The following is a 26,806-nucleotide window of genomic DNA, read 5'->3' as shown; positions in this document are numbered from 1 at the left end:
TTGGGACAGGGAGTCTAATAAACTGTCAAGTTGACTAAGGGCCGACTTAAAGAGAATACTAAATTCCCTAAACTGGTTGACAGGAAACGCAGAGGCCTGAGGGGCCATCGCAGGAACCGGATGAGGCGCAAGAGTGGCTGCAGGAATACCTAAGTTGCTACTAGGTTGGGCGCGGAGCGGATTTGTGGGTCGGACGATTGCCGGGGGACGAATCCATGCGGATGGACGCTGTGGCGCGAGTTTGGTTTGCGTGAGTGGCAGAGCCGGGAAATCGCGAGTAGAGTGCGAGGTAGGGGCCATATGGGCCTTAGTGGGACCGGGTTGGGAAGCTGCAGCGCGGGCTGCCCTTCGTTGAGCTACCTTATGGTGGGTGCGTGGAGCCTTGGTGCATCCGCGATAGTTCGCAGGATGACCTTGCTGACCACACAGCACACAGCTAGGGGGTTCCACCTCGTTTTTGCCTCTAAGGCAATCCGAGGTAGCGTGATCACCTAGGCACTTTACGCACCTAGGCTTGGCATGACAATGCCTACTAGAATGCCCGTAAAGTTGGCATCTATGACATTGCGTTGGGGGGCCTCCCTTATGGGGAGTTTCAACTTTAAGGCCAGATAGACCGCAACGAGTCTTCAGGTTGAAGATCTTCTTGCCCTCATCCGTCCTTTCTAATATAACGGTGACCATGTCGTACGGGACTTGGCCACGACCGCGGTGCATACGGTGCACCTCGAGAGCCGGAAAACCGTTTTTAATAAGGTCCTCCTTAACAAGAGTGGTTTCCCACTCCTTAGGGATTCCCTTTAGAATAATACGGAGGATACGTTCCTCCGGGAGGGCGTAGGTATGGAATTGTATTCCTCTACCTTTTAGAATCGAAGTGAGCTTTCTATGCTCAGAAGATGACGGGACCTGGATTTTGATCCCATCTTGGGTCGTGCGGGCGCTGGTGATTACGATGTTCTCCTCTTTCGCCCGAAGGGAGACTTCATTCCACCTATTTTTGTCCCTCATGTACAAGGGCGGAGGGGTGGGACCTTTTTGTACTTCAGTGACAGCCTTAGAAGGGCTGGAAGGGACCTTACGGACCTCGGGGATGGAAGAGGGGATCGACGTTCCCGAGGACGTTTTCTGAACCTTAGCAGGCTCAGATTCACGGTGACGGCGGGCTCGTTTTCCCTTACGGCCCTCCACGAGCGTGAATATGTCCTCCGAAGAGGACGACTCCACACACTCCGACGACGAATCGGACTCGGCAACGTCCATACGAACATCGCACGATACCTCATCGTCACCGGCGAGGAGGGAAGCAGGGGAAGGAGATGACGCGCGCGATTGGGACAAAGCAAGAGACGCGGCGGGGCGGGCAGGGCCGGGAAACGACGCGAAGGACGCGGTGGGGCAGGGGGTCGCGGGGAGACTGGGTGACGAAGCACGGTCGGCACGAGGGCTATCAACGCGGGGCGCGGAAGGCAAAGTTAACGCCGCAACTTGCGGTACTAAACGGCATATCTCAGCGTAAAGCGCGCTGCTTTTATCCGCTAGGATATGCGTCAAAATGAGTTTACCGATTTCGGCCCACAGCTCGGAGCTGTCGGCCATTTTTAAGGGACGGCCAATCTGCTATAGAATAATTACTACCGCTTCGCAAAAGCGTTCCTCAGAGAATAAGCGGCGCAAGAAACTCTGAGGCGATCGCTCGCTAACTTTCGCAACTCGAGTGGGATTGCTCGAGGGTGTGTGAGAGTGAGTTTTGCCTCTTTGGTTGGGGTTAACAAAGAGGATGTGTGCTTATGGTGTGCCCTAAGCTGGTATCCCTTTGCCGATCTTATTGTGCAAGAGGGTTCCTATGCTCTAAGTGCGGAGGGTTTTTACACCCCGAAACACGAAGAGAAAAGAATAAGGGGTAGAGATTGGTCACTCTACCCCGGGTGACAGCTAGAGTCGACTAGGGTAGACCCCAAGGCCGGTGGTTCTAGCCCCGTCCGGGTAATATGCCTGCCTCAAAGTGAGGCAAGCGGACGCCCCAGGGCCACGTCCCACTCAGCTTAGTTAACACCGCAAGGTATCCACTGAGGACCACGAAACTGTGGTTTTAAATTAAGATCGATGCAACTGTAAAATAACAGTCGTTATTTTAACCTTGAAACTTAGATAAGCCAGCAAGTTCTGAGAAGAACTATTGTTGGCTCAATGTATGGCGGCAGGGTCACGCCAGCAGGTAGCCGGCAGACAATGGCGGCACGGGGCGCGGGGCGCGCGGCGGGGGGCTGCGGGGCGCAGCGCGGGGAGCTGCGGGGCGCAGCTCGGGACCTCTGAACAAACGACCGTTCGGGACGGCCGCTCGACGCAGAGTCCAGTGCTCAGTGTACCTTAACAAATACATGTCAAACAGCAATGTTGCTTTTTAAGATGAATTGCTATAATGTGGCCTTTTTAAAGCCCCTTATGACTTGTAGTTCCCCTTACGGGTGTATGTACCTATTGTACCTATCATGGTAAGTACTATAACTTACCTATACATAACTTTTGTATATACAAGGTGTTAGTGACATCGTAGCGAATACTGAATTGGATGATTCAGATCATTATCCTGAGTTAATATCAAGTGGAATTTGTTGAAATATTTTAGTGTTTCTTTAATATATACTTATGTAAATATTTTGTTTGTTTTAGTGTTTTTTAAAATTATTTTCAGGTCCATACTTTTGCGATGGAAAATACCACTTGATATCAACGCAGGATCATGCTCTAAATCATCCCTCAAAGTTTTCGTTACGATGTCACTAACACCTTGTATTACTAAAATGTTCTCATTTTAAAAACTGGACGGTTTGATTTACATTTCCCCAAAATGTTTTGGTGTGTAGAAACCAGTTCTAAAAGACGATTTAAATATAATCATTACGTGATCTGTTATGCAACGAGTGAAATCATAATTTATTATCATTTCCAAACACTTTTACTTGTAATAAACAGTGATTTGTGAGGTTTGTAACAAGTTAAAATTGTTGTCCTACAGGTTTATCAGGTACGAATATGTCGAAATTGGCAACCAGGCAAAATTTATTATGTGTATCGTGCCTATGTTTTTATAAATCCTGTGATACTGTAGTTTATCAGAGGTTTTAGATATAAAGCCGACAAGTATGATGAGTTGCTCGGCTTGTTTGTGTTAAAATTGGAACTTCCGCCGTTGTGGAAGACATATTGGGCGATTAAATACGATGGGATAATTAATATACTTACTTATACTGTATTTTACAGTTTTCTATTCTCCCCCTAAAGGTTATATTATATTGTGTAAAACTTTTTTTTTGACGTGACTTATTGTAGATTTGACGCAAATGGCATTAACTACTTGGCCGGACAAACAGGGAAAATTACGCAAGCACGTTTTTGAAGATTCACATTCTTATGTTGATTTTCTTCAACAAAATCTCGATTGCTTTCAGTTATTTCATTCGGGGTAAAAATTAAGATCACACTTTTTTACCAAGATTAAAACTAGTCTATTGCGATGTTTTCTTAAGAAAAAATACATCCTATGTGATTATTCGAAAAGGCGTTTACGTGGTTTTTACTATAAAGTAACGAAATGGAGAAAGAATTGCCTTAAGTGCTTATTTTTTTCCGTTCTCCGTTTCCAAAGTAAGTACTTATAAATATAGAGATATTTTATAATATTTCATTATAACTATACAAACCCATGTTGTTTGTGCTCGTATATCAGTTTGTTCGGGACGACGCGACAGCAACTTTTGGGCAAGAATAATTAAACGCTAATCCAAATGAGTTGACCTAATTTTAAAAAATTGTTTATTTTCTCAGGAGAAGGATATTGCAGGTGACATCCGACTTCTTGTAATATTTAGCTATTATAGATATTGATATAATATGTATAATGTATTGAGGAGCTCGGTGGCGCAGCGGTATACACGCTCGATCTGCGATTGTTGAAGTAAAGTAACTTTCGCAGAGGCCGGTCATAGGATGGGTGACCACAAAAATAAAAAGTTTTCATCTCGAGCTCCTCCGCGTTTCGGAAGGCACGTTAAGCCGTTGGTCCCGGCTGCATTAGCAGTCGTTAATAACCACCAATCCGCACTGGGCCCGCGTGGTGGTTTAAGGCTCGATCTCCCTATCCATCCATAGGGAAGGCCCGTGACCCAGCAGTGGGGACGTTAATGGGCTGGTGATGATGATGTATAATGTATATGACCCTTATTTAGTATACCGTGTACAGGGTGTTAGTGATATCATCAAAATTTGAGGGATGATTCAGGCCATGATTCTGACTCGATATCAAGTAGAATTTTCCATCGTAAATCCATCGCAAAGAAATAAATTAAAACACAAAAAGAGACATCCACTTGATATGAACTCAGAATCATGGTCTGAATCATCCCCCTTAGTATTCTATTTTTCCCTAAAAAAGTAGCATGGAAATGCTGCACCGACAAGAGCGTGGCTCTTAAATTGATGATGAGTATTCGTTACGATGTCACTAACGCCCTGTATTATGTAAACTGTGTGTAAACTGTATATAAATATAAAAAAAGAAAGACTATAAAATATAATCCCCCCACCTACCCTACTACCCTACGACCTGTGTCTTACGTAGGTACCCACGTAGAGGAAGATCTGCCATAGTTTGATAGCAGTTGGATTGCCCCTGAGGGTTCTGTGGCGGGCAGGTACGGAGAGGGTCTATTTATAAAACTTGCGTCTTGTTTTGACAGCCCGCTTCCCCAACCCTTTAAGTACCTATTTCTTTTATTTTCCTTGTATATTTATAGGGAGAAAACATACTTTATCTTGTTTTGTAAATAGTAAATTTGAATTTCATTTAATTTTTGCGTTAAAATTATGTACCTATTGCTTTTTAATATTAATGCTAGGGATAGTATGTATACATTTCAGAAATAAGTGGTATTATATTTTAAGCTTAAGTGGAATAGCATGTTTCACTTCCAACACTGTTGTTGAAATAATTGAAATTGATTTATCGATGAAGCAAATAACTGGAATATTTAGCTAAATGTGAAACGATTCGACAGAGTATTTATCATAACAAAACAACGGTTTCATAATTTTGTCGGTATCAATTCTTCAACATTACGTATTTGTGGCAATCCAAAACAAGTGGGAACTAGTGCACTAGATACCTATTTTAACCGACTTAAAAAAAGAGTTATATTTTCTGACGTTATTATATTCGTTAAGAGTCCTTCTATAATAAAGTACATTTTGAGCAGTAGTGCACTAGATGCCTTTTGATTGGGATTGCCACATTTTGTTTGCGAATAGAGTTCCAATGGTTTCACTACCTATTTTAACCGACTTCAAAAAAGAGTTATATTTTCTGACGTAATTATACGTTAAGATTCCTTCTATAATAAAGTACATTTTGAGCAGTAGGTGTTGCTAACCAACCAATCAGGTTGATTTGTTATATTTGTAATATTATTACGAATGCATTAATCACCAAGACAATTTGCAGCCACTTTTGATACGAAGTCTTAAGATGAGTTATGATGAACCGTATGGTGAAAAGTGTTTGCTGTACAGGTGATGAGGTCCATCTGGTCAAAAGCGATAATCTCTCGGTCGGTTTAAGGCATGCCGAACTGAAAAGCAGCTGAACGGAAAAAAATCGTTCTGTTTTTTTAAACTCAGTCCAGAATATAGGAAACGACTCAAACGACCGGGATGAAACCGCATCCGCTCGAGTTTTAATCACCAGGGGGGTTCAAATAGCCACATCGAAGCAATTCATCTAAGAAAGCAATATTGAGACATTTGCGCATATAAAAGTAAGTGCGCAATGCAAACAAATGTCAAATAGCAATATTGCTTTCTTATATTGCTTTGATATGGCCATTTTAACCCCCCAGATAATTTAACTGCACATTTTGGCTTGAAAACATTACGGGGACTATAAATACCTCGGAATTGATTAGAAAATTTTATTGCTACTGATTGTCTAGTTGTTTAACGGCTTTGTTTTATTACTGCAACTGCTAACTTTACTGCTCTTTTAAATGTTTCGCTGTTAAACTGACAAGGGTAAGTTTTGCTATTAAAGTCACTTCGGTTTAACTGTGAATGAAACTAAATGTTGAATTTATCATAATGTACTTATATAAATGTTCTTTTTAAGTTCTTATCATAGATATTCCGTATATTATGTCATTAAATCTATTCATTCTTCAAAAATAAAATAAAGAATTATTAAAAATAAAACAAGATAAAATTAAACAAAGAAAATTAAAGAAAAAAGAGAAGAAAGAAAAGAGAATTAAATCATTTGGCCCGACAAATAGGGCGCTGAGGGCTCTCTGACTCTCATCCGGTATAACAATTTAAGAGAACTGAACATGCCTGAGGGTGCTCAGAAGGTAAGTAGATAATTCATCATTATATTCGAATATTGATCCACTGATCAGTCATTAAGCAACTTTCGCAAAGGCCGGTCATAGGATGAGTGACCACAAAATAAAAAGGTTTCATCTCGAGCTCCTCCGTGCTTCGGAAGGCACGTTAAGCCGTTGGTCCCGGCTGCATTAGCAGTCGTTAATAACCACCAATCCGCACTGGGCCCGCGTGGTGGTTTAAGGCCCGATTTCCCTATCCATCCATAGGAAAGGCCCGTGCCCCAGCAGTGGGGGCGTTAATGGGCTGGTGATGATAAGAAACTAAATATATGTTTATCAATTTAGCCACGGTGAAGTAATAAGTTAATAAAAAAGTCTATATTTCACATACTTATTGTAGTCTAAGGCATCAACACCTCATTATACTTATTCCTGTTATTATTTCTTATAAGTAACCGGGATTTGCACGGACAATTTCATTATCTTTTGCCTGTTTGATATAATCTAAGAAAAATAATGTTACTTTGGTAGGTACAGCATTTTGTGCGCCAGGGTTGTTTAGCCTCTGATAAGACATAGTGGTTTGAAATAAAATACGATTGGAGTGGAGGTCAAAAGCTGACCTTCTAGCCACAAACGGAAATTACACCTTATCTCCTTGCGAGATCGGAGAAGTATAGGTACCGTTAGCAAAAGTTCCGCCTGACCATTTTTCACTGCTACTGCAAAAGGTCTGATCAGCCGCCAAGTTTTCTGATATTACTTATCTATATATCTTGGTGGAAATTACACGATAGAAGAAATTACAGTTACGAATAGACACATTTCCATCGCAAAATTCCACTTCATATTAACTCAGGTTAATGAGCTGAATCACTCCCCTCAGTATTCTCGATGTCACTTACGCCCCGTAAAAGTACGTACAGGTAACTAGTATTGAGGGGGATGATTCAGATCATGATGCTGAGTTTCTATCAAGTAGAATTTCCTGCTGGAAAATTCATGAAAATTTTTGTGTCATTTTTAAATTATTTTCAGTTCCTTATTTTGCGACGGAAAATTCCACTTGATATCAACTTCGAATCATGGCCTTAATCATCCCTCAAAGTTTTCGTTACGATGTCACTAACACCCTGTATACATAAATATAAAAAAATAAGTTCATACTTAAAGTGAAACATGAGAAATGCCTCCCAAAAATGAAAATGAAATATTGAAATGGAAGAAATTGTTGCATGAGCAATAAGGCCTGTTGTGCTTTTCTGTATGTGTTGTCCTTATCTCTGTATTTTGTGTCCATTGTGCTCAATAAGGTATTTTATCTATCTATCTATCTGAGTATGAACCAAGAAAATATTTCTCCGAAATTCTTTCGAATAGTGGTGTTTAGGCACAGCCTCCGTTTCTAGTGGTTAGAGCGTTAGGCTCACGATCTGGAGGTCCGGGTTCGATTCCCGATGGGGACATTGTCGAAATCACTTTGTGAGACTGTCCTTTGTTTGGTAAGGACTTTTCAGGCTTGAATCACCTGATTGTCCGAAAAAGTAAGATGATTCCATGCTTCGGAGGGCACGTTAAGCCGTCGGTCCCGGCTATTAGCCGTAAAAACACCTCCCGCAACCCGCAGTGGAGCAGCGTGGTGGAGTATGCTCCATACCCCCTCCGGTTGATTGAGGGGAGGCCTGTGCCCAGCAGTGGGACGTATATAGGCAGTTTATGTAGTGGTGTTTAGGAGATAATCGTGGTTGTATGCTGGGTGGTAGGTAAGCGACCTCTTAGGACAAATTACCACACCAGAGTACTTACCATACCTGCTATAGTATAATGTATGGGATTCGTTAGTTTATGTCATCTATTTTCATCCTATATTAACACTTTCAAGGAAAGAACGTTTACGGACGTTCCGATTCCAAGGTGTCATACTACCTATTATGAACCATCAATGACCCATGGTCTCTGTCCGTGAAAGGGTTAAGTATGTACAGCGTTAACGAAAACAAAAAGTTTGTTTTTTACTTTTACAGGACTTGTTTGTTGGTAACCACCAATTAGATCATCTTTCTCTGTGCGTTTATTCCGAGGTCCACTTATCAAATTAGATGGAATTGCAAGGTATCGGCTTTACACCGGCGACTGACATTTGATCATCCAACCTGAAGGGAAATAATCGAACCAATTTCATGTTAGATCAAAAGATTTCGAAAATGTGTTCTCAGACATGTGGAATAGCAATTAGGATACGGGCTCAAAGACGGCAATTTACTCCAAGGGATCGCTCTTAGACCTTCGCAGAAGCTTCATTTTGTTTAAATTCAAATAGGTTTGCTCTGGACGTCATTTTGCCTCTCAAAAAGATTAAGCAAGTATCGATAATGTTGCTTACCTAAAAGGTCCCTATTCTAGATATAAGTAGACTAAAAAAAAAACACTGAATTAATGAATTGCATTGACATTATTTATAGGTTCAAATTATTTATAGGGCCTATATAGGTTCAATTTTATTACAAATTATTAGCATGTTTTGATAAACAATCATCATGAAAAATATATGTTTACTGTGAGACCAAATATTCGAATCAGACGAAAGAACGTCAGCGTTCAATTTCAAAATTCGAACATTATGAACTATACTGATGGAAAGTGACGTAAACCTAGCTGAAGACGCTGGTGGGCAGCGGAGAGTTGCCGTTCTATACGTAGTATTATACCTTATTCTATGGTCTAACTATCGATACTCCGGCAACAGTACAGGGCAGTCTGTTCTGTCCCGGCACTGCACCGTCGCTTGGTTGCGCAGAGTGATTAGGTTTTTTTCCCATTATCTTATTGCAATATCGCAATAGCTTGCAACACGTCTCCTATTATATCCGTTACTTCTAGACAGCGAAAGAAGCGCAAGAAATAGTTTCTGACGCGGTTTTCGTGTAGAATATTCTTGGCATTTACATTAAAGTCTAAAGCTAAAGTACGTTGCTATTTTCTTAATTAAAACAGCATTGGAACAATGGATGCACCTACTATACATATACTTGTCTCTATATTCTACAAAGGTAAAATATAATGATAAGACCGCCTATTGTGCTCATTTTTATTCGTATGTTTATGTCCTGTGTATATGTTTTTGTGTAATAAAGTATTATTGATTGAATGATATCCATGAATTGAATGCTGGTAATCTCTGTTAGGGTACGAAGACGTGAAACGTGAAAGGCGTGAAACAGTAACAGTGATAAAACTGTATGAGATGTCAATCTGGGTGACGTATCAATCGCTGTCGTTTTTCGTAATTTGGCTGAGGTCTAACAAAACAGTATCAGCATACCTTTTGTTGGTGGCGCGTCTCTGGTGGCACCACCATGCGGTCCTAGTGTGGCACTTAACACATTCACTGTTTACAAAATAAATAAAAATCATAGTTGGAAACCAAAACTTTTTAAGGTAAATTTTTATTAAGTACATATGCATGCTTGTAAATATATATAAATGTATATTGTTATTATTATTATTTCAATAAAAAAAAACACATTTTTAAAATCCCGGTATACCGGTATTGTTCTGGGGGAAAAAACGAAAATAACGGGTTTGAAAATTGGTCCGGAATTGCGATCCCCAATCGATCGGATCCGAGCGAGAAATGTGTTAAGTTAAAAATATTAGATCCTATTGCTGCACACAGCCTCTGTGGTCTAGTGGTTAGAGCGTTAGGCTCACGATCTGGAGGTCCGGGTTCGATTCCCGATGGAGATATTGTCGAAATCACATTGTGAGACTGTCCTTTGTTTGGTAAGGACTTTTCAGGCATCACCTGATTGTCCGAAAAAGTAAGATGATTCCTTGCTTCGGAGTGCACGTTAAGCCGTTGGTCCCGGCTATTAGCCGTAAAAACACCTCCACCAACCCGCATTGGAGCAGCGTGGTGGAGTATGCTCCAAACCCCCTCCGGTTGATTGAGGGGAGGTCTGTGCCCAGCAGTGGGACGTATATAGGCTGTTTATGTATGTATGATGTAAGCTGCACACAGGGACGGGGAAGCGGGAGAACCGGACAAAGGTGCGAGATTTTTATGAATCGCAGACCACATACGCGTAGTAGTTGGAGACGAGTGTATTGTAATAGTTATATATACATCACTGCCTACCCCTTTGGGGATACATGCGTGATGCTATGTTTGTTTTGTTGCAGATAACAGTTTCCGCAGATAACAGTTGCAGATAACAGTAACCACGTTCCCGGATCTAACTGTTCCTTACCTTACTTCCTTAACGTTTACTTCAGAGTTCAATATTGGTAATTATAGACTTTTCTGACAATCCGGGACACTTAGCTTATTGTTTTGCTCACAAATAATAACAATGTAACCATCCTAAGACTAAGAATGTACTGTCTTGGTCCGAGTTTCCATGAAATATTTAATGCATAAACATGTTTCATGCGTCACTGTAAATTTTATAGCACCTTTTCAAATGCTATCAGGGAAGTCCCACACTTGAACTTCCCTACTTGTAGCATTTGAAAAGGTTAAATTGCAAACGCCCACGGTTCTAAACCTCGTACTTACAGACATACCTCTTTTCCTTTGGATATTTTTCACCGTATAACACGCGCGAGTATAGATAGGTAGTCGAATAAAATAGAAAGAATAATAAACCATTGTATTTTAAAAATAAAAGAGCACCCGACACAATAGATTAGCTCATAATACTCGAACAATTATTATAATAGCGACACACAATGTAAAATTAAATCAATATTTTTATTCTAAAGCTAATTCAAGCGACTATGGTTTGTTTTGCTATAATAAATCTGACATTCATAGATGGATTGAATGACTGACTCGAATCTTACGTGGGAATTTTTGACCTTCCTACTTTTTAAAGAAAGTATATTTTATTATTATACGTATATCTAAAATAGGTACCTAGGTAATTTGAAATTAATCCCACGGGACACAGGGGTTCCCTACGTAGCCAGTTGAATAGATCACACACACACTACGACGGTACTACGTAGTAACTACTTCGTGCTAATCTGTGACACCACGCGTTGCCTATGGATACTAAGAGCTTATTTCTTAAGCCAGATACAAACTGTGCGACTATTGCGACGCATGTGCCCCGCAAGCCGTGTGCCGTACCGCACGCTTTGCTATGTGTGTGTGTTTGCTACGTGCGTAGCCCACGCATGCTTCCCCTCGAATACGAAGACACACATTGCGAGACATGCGGCGCATGGCGTGCGTGTCATATGCCTCATAATGTTTGTTCCAAGTGTAATTTCTGTGGCCTTTGACGGCTCAAAAATAACTCTGACACCAGGTTTGGTGGTCCATCTCACCTCATACACGAATAGAGAAGCCTACTCAGGCTTCTCCAGGCATTATGATGGAACTCATGTTACCTACGTGGCGTGGCGCGTATTTGTCAAAGAAGACGTGTCACCGATTTTTGATTATCAGTCATCACGTGTAAAGCCTCAAATCTGCAGACGCGAGCGACCCTAAACAGATTATTAAATAAAATCTTTAAGAATGTCATGAAATCATTGGACAAAGCGGCAAATCTTTGTTTGAACACAAAGAGATTGCGCCAAATTGAATATAAACCAACTCCCGCACTGTTTGAACTGGTGATGCACCTTTGCATAGCTTTTGAACACCGTTATTCAATATTTTATATGGTCCGTTGTCGGCGCTGAATATCCGCTAGACAAGTTGAGAGGAAATAGGCGTTCGGAAGTTATGCTACAATCCGTAATGTTATTGTAAATAGGGCGGATATTAGAAGCTTTGACACATGAAAGTATTGCCTGTCGCTTTCTGCGGGATTTGGAGGATACAGTGCTTCTATTTTAATGTTAATCGCATTTCAAATACAAAGCTAATTTTCATACATATTATAGTTCTGAACTCAAATTCTGATACATGATAAATCTTAATAATTGATGCACATAGAAATTACCATTTGTTTGTATTTGGAAATGCGTTAATTGCCGAGGCACATTAAGAAAATACAAACACCTTACAACGGTATAATATTATTGATAACCATGTGTGTTAATTTTAAAATATGTTCTTTTAATTATTTACAGATAAACATTTTGTTTCCAGTAAGATATACTTACTTACTTGGTTATGGGGTGTAGTGGGGCGTTTGAGACTAAACTTTGGGACTTTACCAGCCAGTCCATTGAGGACGGTAATGATCCTTTGGCCACAAACGTTCCATAATCTCTCGCCAGTGGCTCCAAGTAGCTGCGGTGCACGCAGAGGCCACACCCCGGCAAACCGCGTTGGCTCGCGGGCTGAACCTGGCAGAGGGGGGCTTGTCGCTTAGGCGATAGGTCTGACAACGGATCCTTCCCGTATAGTGCATGAAGACTGTTTCGGTGGTGAAGGTAAACCAACGCAGATATGCAACCGGTTTTGGCGGATCTGGCGAGACAGCAAGGCATGGTGAAAGGCCGAGGGCGATGGTAGAAGGCTCAGTTACTATCGGCCAGACACTGCATCCGAACCTCTCTCTGGTTGTAACGGCTTTCCGTTCCACTGGGAATAGTGAGATCAGGACGAGAGAGTGCTCCTGTGTAGGCGCGCACACCTGAGCACTATAATATATCCTGCGCAAATGACTTTTCTCCGACGTCTGGACTCCGATCGACAAATTTCGTCCTGTGGCGATAGGCAGAGGCAGAGAGGTCTGGTTGTGATGCCAACTGGGCTTTGGCTAATGACTGCACACAGGCGGCTCAGGGAGAGTGGTCGCTTCTGCATTGCACAGGGCTAACAATGCGGGCTCGGCAGCACCCTGAGTGTCGAAGCAGCTCTATTTAGGGGGGCACTGCTTCCCCCGCTCAGCCGGGGAGGGGACTAGAAAAGGTGTCCCAAACAAATGCTTAGCCCAACCCCCTTTGGAGGTAGTAGCCACGGCTGCCTCTGCATCTTTTATTTCGTGGTCGACTGATGCAAAATAAAAATATTAGTTTAAAGAATATTAAAACCAGGACTATGACATTCGGCGCATGGAATGTGCGAACCCTCCTTGATCGCGACTGCAACATCTGCCCAGAACGGAAAACTGCCATAGTAGCCCGTGAACTCGGACGCTACGATGTGGATATTGCTGCTCTCAGTGAGACGCACTTGGCTGATGAGGGGGAGCTGGTGGAGCGCGGGGGCGGATACACCTTTTATTGGAAGGGTACCTCTGCTACCGAGCCCAGGCGATCTGGTGTTGGTTTCGCAATCAAAAATTGCATTGCAATTAATTTGGAGCAGTGGCCTGTGCACATCTCAGACCGCGTTACTTCTTTGCGCCTACACCTGGACAATGACAACTTCATGACGGTGATCAGTGTATACGCACCAACTATGGACGGGGGTGATGATATGAAGGCCAAGTTTTACGAAGAGATCGCGCAGCTCCTCTCTAGGATTCGTCCTAGTGAGCAGGTATTAATGCTGGGTGACTTTAACGCGAGAGTCGGTCGTGATTTCGAGGCTTGGCCTAAGGTCTTGGGAAGACATGGTGTTGGTAAAATGAACAGTAACGGCCAATTGTTACTATCGCTATGTGCCCAATTCGAACTGGCTATTACTAACACTATGTTTAGGCTTCCTGCCAAATACAAGACCACATGGATGCACCCCAGGTCCAAGCACTGGCACCTGATTGACTATGCCATCATAAAACAGACAGACTTCTCCCAAGTTCACGTCACTCGTGTTATGAGAGGTGCTTACTGCTGGAGCGACCATCGGCTCGTATTGACGAAGCTTAAGCTCCGTTTGCATCCTCCTCGCAGATCTCGAGGAGTGAAACCTGTGCGTCTGAACGTAGATAGGCTCCAGGATCCAGACACTCAGGAGAAATATGCTCAGGCAATCAGTGCCACGGTTCGGACACTAAATACAGAAAGTGGTGATCCTCTAACTGAATGGCAAAAGCTCTCGTCGAAATTAGTCGATATTGCGTCAGACACGGTAGGTGTAACACGCAGCCGCTATAACGACTGGTACGACGATAACGACGAGGTGCTGACCGAGGCAATTAGGAAACACCGAGCACTCTTTCATCAGAGTCCTGGCCGGCAGACGGAGCAGGTCAAGAGTAGCAGTACTCAACTACGAAGGTTGGTGCGGGAGGTGAAGGACAGGTGGTGGCTTGACAGGGCTAAGCGCATCCAGTGGCTTTCCGATACGAACCAGCTGGGTGCATTTTACGGTGAGGTGCGTAAGCTTATTGGGACGACACCTAGATGCAACATCCCACTTAGATCTCAGGACGGCTCGATGCTGCTTACCAACAAGCAGGATGTACTCAATCGGTGGAGGGAGCACTTCAACAACCTGCTTAATATTGATAGGGCTGCAGACTTGCAGTTCATCAATTCCATGCCATCGCTCCCCACCACAAGTGAGCTGGACGCTCCATTGGCGCTGAACGAAGTTGTTGCTGCTATTAAGCAGCAAAAGAACGGGAAGGCGTGCGGTGTTGACAATGTACCCGGTGAACTGCTGAAATACGGAGGTGAGGAACTGCATGTCACTATCTTTAGACTGTTCTTGCGTATGTGGGATGAGGGGAGCGTGCCTGCAGACTTTAGTGTCTCTCGCATTTGCTCCTTGTATAAGAACAAGGGAGACCGCTCAGACTGCAATTCCTACAGGGGCATATCTCTTCTGTCTTCACCGGGGAAGGTCTTTGCTCGCGTTCTATTAAATCGCCTAGTGAAGCTAAGCGAAAACATCTTGCCGGAGACACAGTTTGGCTTCCGACCTGACCGAGGCACATGTGAGGCCATTTTCTCTATACGGCAACTTCAGGAGAAGAGCAGAGAGCAAGGTCAACCTCTGTATCTTTGTTTTGTTGACCTAGAAAAGGCCTTTGACAGTGTGCCTCGTGAAGCTCTGTGGATGGTACTAGCGAAACTGGGATGCACGGACAAGTTTGTGAGGCTAATTCGACTCCTGCACGATGGCATGCAATGCTGTGTCAGTATGGGGCGCGATCAATCGAAATACTTCGGTGTTACTTGTGGCGTCAAGCAGGGATGTGTTCTAGCGCCGACTCTTTTCGCCCTTTATTTTGCGGTTGTAGTTCGGGACACCTTGCAAACTCTGTCCGAAGGCGTCCGTCTTCGCTTTCGTACCGATGGCGGTGTTTTCAATCTGGCCAGACTAAAAGCCTACACCAAAGTGTCTTACACCACCATCACGGAGATAATGTACGCAGACGACTTGTGTTTCGTGGCGGAATCCCCGGATGGTCTGCAACGGCTTATGTCGGGTCTCTACGAGTCATGTCGTCGATTTGGCCTGAAAATCAGTATCAAGAAGACCGAAGTCATGGCTCTGGATACACTGAGTGTCCCTATCGACGTGGTGCTCGGCGGGGACTTGCTTAAGCGGGTAGACAAGTTCAAATATCTGGGGAGCACGATAACGTCTAAGTGCCGCCTTGACGATGAAGTAAACAGTAGAATTGGAGCCGCTGCTGCTGCATTTGGTAAACTTCGCGCCAAGGTGTTCCGTTCGCACGAGATTAAGCTACATACCAAGGTGTCTGTGTATACGGCGATCGTCCTGCCAAATCTCCTGTATGCCTCCGAAACCTGGTGCCCGTACCGCAAGCACATCCGCATGTTAGATAGGTTTCATCTCAACTGCCTCCGTAACATCTTAAACATTCATTGGTACGATCGTGTTCGAAACACTGAAGTCCTGCGACGTGCGAATGTTGGAGGCGTTGAGGCCTATTTGATGAGGCGGCAGTTGCGGTGGTGTGGGCATGTCTCCCGTATGTCTAATGACAGAGTAGCAAAGCGCATCTTCTACTCGGAATTGCAAGAGGGCAAGCGGAAACAGGGCGGCCAACTCTTGCGGTACAAAGATGTGCTCAAACGCCACATGAAAGGATGCGGCGTGGCCCCATCGCGGTGGGAGATACTGGCCCAGGATCGGCCGCAATGGAGGCATACTGTGAACACCAAGGTGTATGGCTTTGAACAGAAACGTCGGGAAGAGCTTGATTTGAAACGCGACGAGCTGAAGGCCCGACCATCTGCGGCCATAACTTACAACTATATCGGAGGTGTGCTGACGTGCAGTGAATGTGGCCGTACATTCGCTGCTAAGATCGGTTACGTCAGCCATATAAGAGCGCATCTTAGGCGTTCCTAGATTGGAGACTTGTCGCCATGGCCGAATACGGCTGGATGGATATATATATAGATATTTTATAATTTTAATATATTTACTTACTAAATATACAGATAAAACTGTTTTATTCAGCTAAATAGCAAGAATAATTTATTACCCAAAAATACATTAAAAGCTCGGCTTAATGCTTTTTGCTATCAAAAATACGAGAGTAGGCTGGCCACAATTTTATAGCCGAGAATTTTGTTAAAACAATGGATTTAAGTGAAAATATTTAATAAGTACCTAGTTTTGTGTTAGTTACCGGAATTCACAACACCTGGTAGGTTCAAAAATATTTACGAAATTATCATATCTTTATTATACTCTTACAGTTAAAAATCTTTTCATACAGTTTTAATTCAAGTGCGTACTTGTCTTGTACATTCCCTCACAGACACTTCTGTTATTAAATGTTTAAATAAGTCGTATTTTATACGTAAAACTTGAAACCAAACTGCAATACGAGTTAGTACGGACTTTGGGATCGGAAACCGGCCCGTTTGCTAGGAAAACTTTGCTATCACTTTTTTGTAGGCGTCTCGTTAGCAGGTCCTTAACAAAACTTGAAAATAATATTAAGTGTAATGCTGAATAAGCCGAATTATCCCCTCATGTGATTTAACTGTTATTGCGAGGTGTTCCTAGTAATAGTTAATTGTCCAAATATTAGGTGATATTTGGTGTCAGGTCGACGCAATTCACAATGTATGCAAATTTGCGGACTGCTGGTTGATCCGTTCAGAGCTGGAGAATTGTGATGGACAGATTGACAGACTAACGCTTTATGGACATATCGCGTCGAAAGTAATTTGCCTATTTAAAACCCTTGCTGCAAAACCTCATACTGCAAGCGTGGAGCAATGATCTGGATTATGTACGACGCACGTATCACGCTCAACCGGCTTATGAAGCGCAATACATGCAAAGGCGGTTCCGCGAGTGTTCCGCGGAATATTGGTCCTTCCTTCTATCGTGTGGGTTGTGAGGTGAATTACCAACCTCATCAACTCTGGTGTCAGGCCCCTGATATGGCTCATGTAACGACTACTTACGAGGTTGGTACTCCACCTCACAACCCACACGATAGAAGAAGAAACTTACGTCAGTAAATAGTAACCGGTACCAACGGCTTAACGTGCCTTCCAAAGCCCAGATCATCTTACTTTTTGGACAGTCAGATGATCAGCCTGTAATGTCCTAATCAAACTAGGGATCACAAAGTGATTTTTTGTGATTATGTCCCCACCGGGATTCGAACCCGGGACCTCCGGATCGTGAGCGCAACGCTCAACCACTGGACCACAGAGGCCGGAATATTGGTAATGTACGATTTTATAGGCACCCGTCCACATAGGTATCACTCTCACTAATTAAAGTCCCACTAGTCAGCAATTAACTTCTTTCTTTTTTTGACTTTGTTTCTAAGTAATCCTTGGATCCCATCGCTGACTTTGGGTTTATATTATTATTAAAAAGCGATCGTAAAAATGTAAATAGGTAGTTCACTCTTCAGTAAGTACAGCTTAAAAAGGTGGGCCGGTTTTACTTTCAGGATTATGAAAGTATTTCAAAACACGATACTGGATAACACCAGTAAAATTCAGAGATAAGATTTGTGCGGATATAAATGAGACATAAAAAGGCAGTTAAATAACATTATTTCTTCCTTAAGGTTAAGAGAGCCTCTCGGTTATGTAAGAGCATTATCTTAAGCGAACTAGTCTAATATTCCAGATGTTATATACAGGGTATTAGTCACATCGTAACGAATACTGAGGGGGATGATTCAGCCCATGATTCTGAGTACATATCAAGTGGAATTTTCCGTCGCAAAATTCACGTGTTTTTAGTTTGTTTTTAATTCTTTTCAATTCCATACTTTTGCAATGGAAAATTCCTCTTGATATTATCTCAGAATAATGAGCTGAATGATCCCTTTCACTATTTTACTATGTCATTTACACGGTACCCCATACAAGTACATACAGGTTGCCATACAAGTACGCATGGGTGTTAGTAATACTGAAGGGGATGATTCAGACCATGATTCAAGTCGATATCAAGTGGAATTTCCTGTCGGCAAATTCAAGAAAATTTTAGTGTCTTTTTTAAATTATTTTCAGTTCCATACTTTTGCGACGGAAAATTCCACTTGATATCAACTCAGAATCATGGCTTGAATCATCCCTCAAAGTATTCGTTACGATGTCACTAACACCCTGTATATTGATATCGTTTATATTGTGTTGTTTGGTAGGTATAGGTACTTAGGTACCCACGTCATTTTATGATTATACTTGTCTGTATCAACACGTCAGATTATAATTATCTATTTATTTTACCTCGTAAAATATTTAGGTATATCGGTAGGATCGTTCGTAGCCCTTACCCGGGCCTTGTTTGGGAACCTGGTGAACTAATAATAACTCTGACACAACCCGGGTGTCAGAGTTATTACAGTGATGTTGAAACTTTACAACCCACACGATAAAGATTATATATCTTTGTTTATCAATTTACAACAGAATTCATGATTAGTAGTTAGAACGTTTGACTCACGAACTGGAGGCTCGAGTGATCCTTTTGCATCGAGACAACTTTGTGAGACTCAGCTTTGTTTAGTTTAGTAAGTTACTACTAGCTGAATTACCTGATAGTCCGAAGAGTAAGATAATTCATTGCTTTGATCGGCTAATTAACCGGTTGGCCTCGGTTACTTTTACTCGGTTTTCAGTCCTTTCATGTGCAATGTGAGGGGCCTTTGGCGACACTATATATAATAATCTTGACATTAGCTGCATGGAACAAAAGCAAAGGTAACGTGGTGGAATATATGGTCTCTACGTTCTTTGCTTCCTTCTCTCCTTTTTATATTTGTATCCTACGTTTGTATACTTTCCGATTCAAGACACAACACTTGTTCTTCAGGGTGTATCCAATAATTAATAATAAACAAAGCGTTTGAAGACAATATAATTTGATTTTGACGGGGTTCTATCGGTTATGACACTTTCACTGTCTAATATAAGGAATTTAATTTCACTCTCTTGAACATAATTAATATATTTAAAATTAACAGAAAATACCTATTTATAGCAGGTATATTTAGCTTTATTTTTAAGTAGGTACCTGTCTCTATTATCTGTTCGTTCTTTTTCTACATGCATGATAACAGGTAGGTTTGTCTTTACTACCCAACGGAACTTAAAAATGATCCGACCCCTTAGTGAATGCAATCCTAGACTAATCTACAATAAGTCACTACACACTACAGTTTTCTTTTGGCTACCTACTTACCATTTTTCCTCTGAAAGAAGTCTAGGGTGAAGGTATATTTAAAGAAGTGTTTTTTTTAGGATGCCTTTAGCTTAGGGTAATGTTTTTTCTCCTCTCAATATATAGGGAAATGTCGGGGCTTTAGCGGGGCTCTAGCTGCTCTCTTTCAAAGTCAACACACCATACTAGGTCTAGCTGTATACTGCTCTTGAAGTCAGTATTCCAACAGTTTCTTGCCTGCAAAACGAAAGAGTTACGTACTTTGCCGGGGAAAAATAAACTTTTTAATAAAAAGAACCTTTGTGTATGTGTAATGCTTCCCTATGTAGGGCACCTTTTATGAGACGATATTCGTACGCATTTCAATGTAAACTTCAACAATAGTACGCTGCTAAAGTTTTCATCGAAATAGCAGCGTTATCGTGCGTACCTATCGCAGCGTTTTGTACCTACAATTGTTAAAATGAACAGCAATAAACAATCGTATAAGTAATATTATGTATATTTCTTGAATAAATATACATGGTAATTTTTTTAATTACAATACGACGACTAAATAATATATAACCTAGGTGTAAAAAAATAATCTGGGTCACGGAAGAAGACGGATTTCAATGAAAGTAATTGACAAATCATAATATTCTATGCAGACTTCTTCGTGACACGGACTATAGGTACTTATTGTGAACCTAATTTACATAACACTGTGGTACTTAGATTTTGTGTGAACTTAGCTTATAAACCGCTACTTTAGCATGAAATAAATGAAACGTAATACTTTTCTCATTGAGTCTAGACGTTTTTGTCACAGTTTTGAGGTGCCTTCCTAACAAACGTACTTACTAACCTGGGCGCAATTTGCGAGTAATTAGGCAGGTCATCATCATCATCATCATCAGCCCATTAACGTCCCCACTACTGGGGCACGGGCCTTCCCTATGGATGGATAGGGAGATCGGGCCATAAACCATCACGCGGGCCCAGTGCGGATTGATGGTTATTAACGACTGCTAATGCAGCCGGGACCAACGGCTTAACGTGCCTTCCGAACCACGGAGGAGCTCGAGATGAAAACTTTTTTTTGTGGTCACCCATCCTACGACCGGCCTTTGCGAAAGTTGTTTAACTTCAACAATCGCAGACCGAGCGCGTTTACCGCTGCGCCACCGAGCTCCTCGATTAGGCAGGTAGTTGCGAATAATGCAGATTGACGAGTCCTTTCATTACGACAGGTCCGAATATTCACCTTTTGGGCTCGTTTCGAGTCCAGCGTACCTTTATTTCATTGTGCTTTGTGGATCCCTAACAATATTGGGCTGTGATTGGGTATTAAAATGTACCATCGGTACAAAAGAAAGACTTTATACATGAACCGGCTACATCAAATAAGTTACACGGCATTTAGTTCTATAAAGGGTGTTAGTGACGTATACTTTGAGGAATGATTCACACCATGATTCTGAGTTGACATCAAGTGGAATTTTCCGTCGTAAAAGTATAGAACTGAAAATAATTTAAAAAAACACAAAAATCATGAATTTTCCGACGGCAAATTCCATTTGATATCAACTCAGAATCATGGTCTGAATCATCCCCCTCAGTATTCGTTACGTGTCATTAACACCCTGTATAATATTGAGGTTGAAAGTTTAACGACGCAATTTGAGTATGCACTCGTGCGACGACGCAACGCACTAATATGATGCCGCCCGTAGATTGAATGCTTAATTGTACTATATTTGATTGTATTTCACTGCATGCGGATAGACAAGGATTCAGACACGGCAAGATCTGTTGACATAGTATGTTCCAATAACTGAAATCGATTGAGAGCTCTTTGCCATTCATGATCTTCGATACAATTGTTTTACTATCAATAACTCTGCTGTCATGCGTTCGTGTTACATGTCTAAACATGCATGAACTCGCGTGGTCACGAATACTGCCATGTCAGACTTAATTTTATATCAGCCGTATAATATAATTATTTTATGACAAATTCTACCGAATTGACAATATTGTATGTAAAGTACCTACCTCTCATATAAAAGTATGATCAAATTATTCTATCAAACTGAACAATTTGATTTTTTTTGCTTCTGTAATGCGGATTTGTCGTGGTACACACGTCGATCAAACCAAAGGAATGTCATGATTTTGTTGCTAATAGGTAAAATGTTTTGTTTAATACAATTAGTGATTATACATTTTCAATATAGGTACTTACATAAAGGTCAACAATAGCTAAATGCGCGGTACGTTAAATCTTTTTTTTTGGAATTTTTGGCCTGGTTACATAGACCTTTAGGCCACGTCTTCATTTTGGAGCTGGTTCCAGCAGACACATAGAAATATGCACTTATATTTTTTGAAATTTTTTCTTAATGTATTAGATCTGTCAAATTGCAAAAGCCAGTGTTGTGACATTCATAGCATGTATAGTGATGTATCAGTCGAGACTCGTTCGATCGATTTTATTTTATCTAGCAGTACGGGCTAGAAGCTCAGTTTGTGAGTCTAAAAAACATAAACAAAATACACCACGCAATAAACTTCTACAATACAAATGTCTTTAATTCCTTGTAACACATGTTTAAATTTAATCTAATCCGCCGACTCGAGGACACAATGAGAACGAAACTCAACTTTACTCTTAATCGAGTTCTATGTTTATAGTGGGTCAGTTGCAACTTAAATCGCCAGAAAATGCAGTAATTTGGGCCACTTCGTTTATTCTTTACAGGAGGAGGTGGGTCACCAACCTATTTCCCGTAATAGGCCCATCGTGTTAGACATGACGTGCGTGATCTCTTGGTCGGCTTCTATAGCACGCGCTGAATAAGTAGTGGGTACTTGCGCGTTATTCCAAGAACTTGAATGTTTTAACAGACCGCATTTGGATTATTAAATCCTTAGCCACAACATTAAAAAAATATTTATTTATTATTTAAAATCCCCTTAAAGATACATTAACTGAGGGCGAAAACTTTTCTTAGATAATACTCAGGCTAATCAAGAACGAGCGTCAAAAGTTAAATATTTATTTCGTCAAAACTTTGAGAAACGCGCAATGAAAACACATTAAATTAATTTCCACTGTTTAAGCTTAGCCATGAGCGTTTTAGCGACTTTACAATTTTAAAACATCTACCCAGATCAAATATTAATATAAATATTGATATTAATGGAGTTGCGATAACAAACAAGTTCACGTGACTAACTTTGCTGAAAATAAACAGGGTTTTAAATTCATATATGAATATATTTCCAGGTGAAGGAATGTATTGTTAGAACTATATCAAGATCAAGGTCGTTGCACTCGGGTCGGTCCACGGTTTTATCGTCAGCCACGCGACTGGCCAAAGTCGTCGACCTACGCTTTCTATTCCCTATGCCACCTGCTGCCCAATATGCAGCCGGTTCTTGCCCTTTCGACACTTTTGTAGTTATTACAACACGACTTGATTGGACCTACCTATAACATGAGACCAATTGGACATTGGATGCCACGATTGTTTCGCCTTAAACTTCTGAGTAATTACTCCACGCAAGAGCAACTTACAATTGGCCATGAAAAAATATATTAAAGTAAGTAAGTAAGTATTGTGATATATTTCGAGAAATACTAATTAAAATTGCATACCTACCTATGTAACGTAATCATCAATGTTATTTTACTTTTGAAACTTCTAGGTATTTCACTTTGAATCTGAGATCTAGATACTTAAATATTCTTTGGATAGAGGTCATGTTTGGCTTAAATGCTTATTTGAAGTTCCCATCTGTTATGACTTTTGAAGTAGGTACCTACCTACCTACTGTTGGGATAATCTAGTATATTTTATTTTATTGTTGCAGGATTGGTAGCTTTAAAACCTCATAAAGCAGAGTCTGGATCTTGGTATGAGAACGTTGGTACGGTCACGAGCATTAATATGTATACACTTTGGTACCATGTCACATTAACTTTTTTGACAAATTGAACTTTAAGTGTCACTAAATGTCAAATATGTTAGTGCGACAGAGTCCTAAAGTGGGTACATTATATTGCTCATGACTGTACTATTTTGTGTAAGGTATATTTACATACATGTAGGTACACTTTCGTTAATAAATTATGTAAGTACCAACTTACAAACGTTCACTGAAATACCACTTTTGCTCAATACTGTTTTCACATGCAACATAATAACAAATAGGTATCTACAATTGTACACGACTGTTTGTGTTTGCATGCATGTTAGGTATGTTGTGACAAACTGAAATAAACCAACTTTGACAAAACCATTTTGTGGTAATGGCTTATACGAGACTTACTTTAACCGAACTAACTTCATAGAAAAAGAATAATACAAGATTATTATTATAATGAAGTATCGTTTAAGTACCGTTGCTACGAAAAGATGCTGCAAGACGATTAACAAGTAGCAACCCAATTATGGAGCTAACGATTTAAATGTCCACGAACGCTACAAACAAAGGTATTCTCCGCTCTCTACACTTGTCCTGCAGTTGGCGAAGTGTGAAGATCATGTCTGTTGTGGAACGCTGGGTGAAAAAACCACGTTGTGACTCGGGATACACGCGGTCGGCTAGCCTTTGGGGTTTAGACAACAACAACAAAAAAAGACAAGAGCTTATTATAAGATATTATAAGATTAATGACTACCTAAATGATAAAAATGTCTGGTATTGAATGTGTTCCTCTAGTTATTAAATAACTTGTAATGTATACCCTCATTGGTTTTTAAAAGATGTGTTGATGTTGTAGTTTCTTGTATTTTCTTCTCCTCAGCCATAACACCTTGCGAAATGATGTAAATTCAAAAATGTTATATTGACCTTCAACAAGTTTATCCATGATAATTACGTTGAATAAATGATTCTGATTTCTGACAACAACAACGTCTGGTTTGACCTCTTGGCAGAAAAAACCAGCCGACACGTAGATGGCACGGACCACCTGCCACCGACATCTGCAGAGCGTGTGGTAGACCTCGCCGCTCTCGCATTATAGTCATGAAAAAAGAGTTATTACCAACGGATCATAATATGATCCAATGAGTACATTTTGTGTGATCCGTTGCAACCGCCAACGGATCACACAAAAAATACTAAAAAAAGGAGTGCCTCCTAGACACTGTATAAATTATCCGGAAAAGAAAAATAAAATATGACGCTTGAAGTGTGTATGATTAAAATGTGTTGTCAAACATGAAGGTTTCAAAAAGGTATTTGTGACATCGTAACGAAAACATTGAGGGATGATTCAGAACATGATTCTGAGTTGATGAAAACTCATGAATTTTTTGTTTTTTAAATTATTTTCAGTTCCATACTTTTGCCACGGAAAATTCCACTTAATATTAACTGAGAATCATCCCCCTCAGTATTCGTTACGATGTCACTAACACCTTGTATATAATAAATAATTGTTCCTGACCGGCGCCGTAATAAGTTTTTTTAAGAGTAAGTAAGTATAAATAAAACAGATGACGTGCTTCATAACCAGTCTCAAGTTATTCTATTTGCGTTCTGTACGAAAACTCAATTGAATGCGCACAAAGCTTCGATGGGAAATCTCATTAACGTACGGTTCATTAGAGGAGCTCCCGCCATACCACAGTCAACATTTTACTGCTGCTACAATTGTCTTCAATTCAGCATTCCATCAGAAATGGTAGGAGTATATGACATCAATGTAGGTATATACAGGTGGGTATTAGTGACATCGTAACGAATACTAAGAGGGATGATTCAGACCATGATTCTATCAAGTATAGAGAAAAAAAAATACTGTAAACGTATGTTTCGACAGTATCACGAATAAAAATAAAACGTATTTAACTTTTGTGTCGCCAGATAAAGATTAGCATTGTTATTATTTTTTGAGTTGATTTTATTAGACCCACCAAAACCGGTGTGATCGCTGCTACATTTAGGACGGCGATGCTTGAAGGAAGTAGGCAAGTAATTAACTTTACTTGATTGAAAAAGACTAGGCTTGTCTGTCTTCAAGAAAAATCGAAGTAAAGTTTTCAGTGCGTAGATGTTATAAGATAGTCATATTGTACAGAGGCGTAAACTTTAAAATCATTACATCCACGTAAGGACCAACGACACACAAATTATCGAATATTATTCACGCCAAACTCTAACTGCACAATTAGCTTTGTTGGAATAGTGTAGATCTTTCATCTTTGCAAAGTGAAAACAAACACTCATGATTAATGCTGCAGAATAAGCCAAATTTACGTAAGTAAACGAAATTTCTCTCAGGGCACATTTGAGCAGAACTTGTTGTTCATGTGGAATATCTATTACAATTAATTAGTAGTTCTGAAGGCCAAATGCAACGCAATGTAACAAGTATGTGGGTAGCACAGACAAAGTTAGCTATTGCAATTTCTGAACTGTGTGATAGAGATGCTGGCCTTTGATTAACTCGTCATGTGGGGTGGCTGCGCGGCTCCTGTTCCACTCTAATTGGTGAACTTCCCTTGTTTCACCTCTCACTTATCAATTTCACCTCACTATTTCAACTACCTATGGGAAAAAGCATTAAAGATCGACTTTATTTTCTCTGTTTTGCTGGAAAATGTGTATTCCGTTTGAAACAACAATCAATCATAGGTTTTCTGCTATTATAAGGCTACCACCGGTTTATGAACACTGGTTCCAGAAAAGTACAGGATCTAACATTAATGAAAAAGCATGTTTTAATTTTATATCTACTAACGTGATAGAAGATATACATCAGTATATCTTTTATAGGACATGAACCTTTTTAACTTAGCTTGAAATTCAACAACGTAGAAGTAACAAACAATAGGTCAGCCTTAGGAATAATTTATTCACGTCACTGGATGCCATATTATATCAGATTCAGTTTATTAGAAAACTTACTTCTGGGATAGTTTGAGTTTCGCGAAAGTACTAGTTGGGCGCTGAACGAGAA

At 40.8% G+C, this 26,806-nt stretch overlaps 1 protein-coding gene across 2 annotated transcripts in view; it reads right to left on the bottom strand.

The window, feature by feature from the left end:
• LOC126379866 (frequenin-1) overlaps positions 1 to 26,806 on the bottom strand; it is a 217,539-nt gene that overhangs the window by 31,524 nt on the left and 159,209 nt on the right. The window lies entirely within an intron of this gene.

The sequence above is a fragment of the Pectinophora gossypiella genome, chromosome Z, assembly GCF_024362695.1.
Source record: "Pectinophora gossypiella chromosome Z, ilPecGoss1.1, whole genome shotgun sequence".
Taxonomy (NCBI): domain Eukaryota; kingdom Metazoa; phylum Arthropoda; class Insecta; order Lepidoptera; family Gelechiidae; genus Pectinophora; species Pectinophora gossypiella.
Note: the sequence above shows the minus strand (reverse complement) of the source record. Positions and strands in the feature narration are given on the sequence as shown.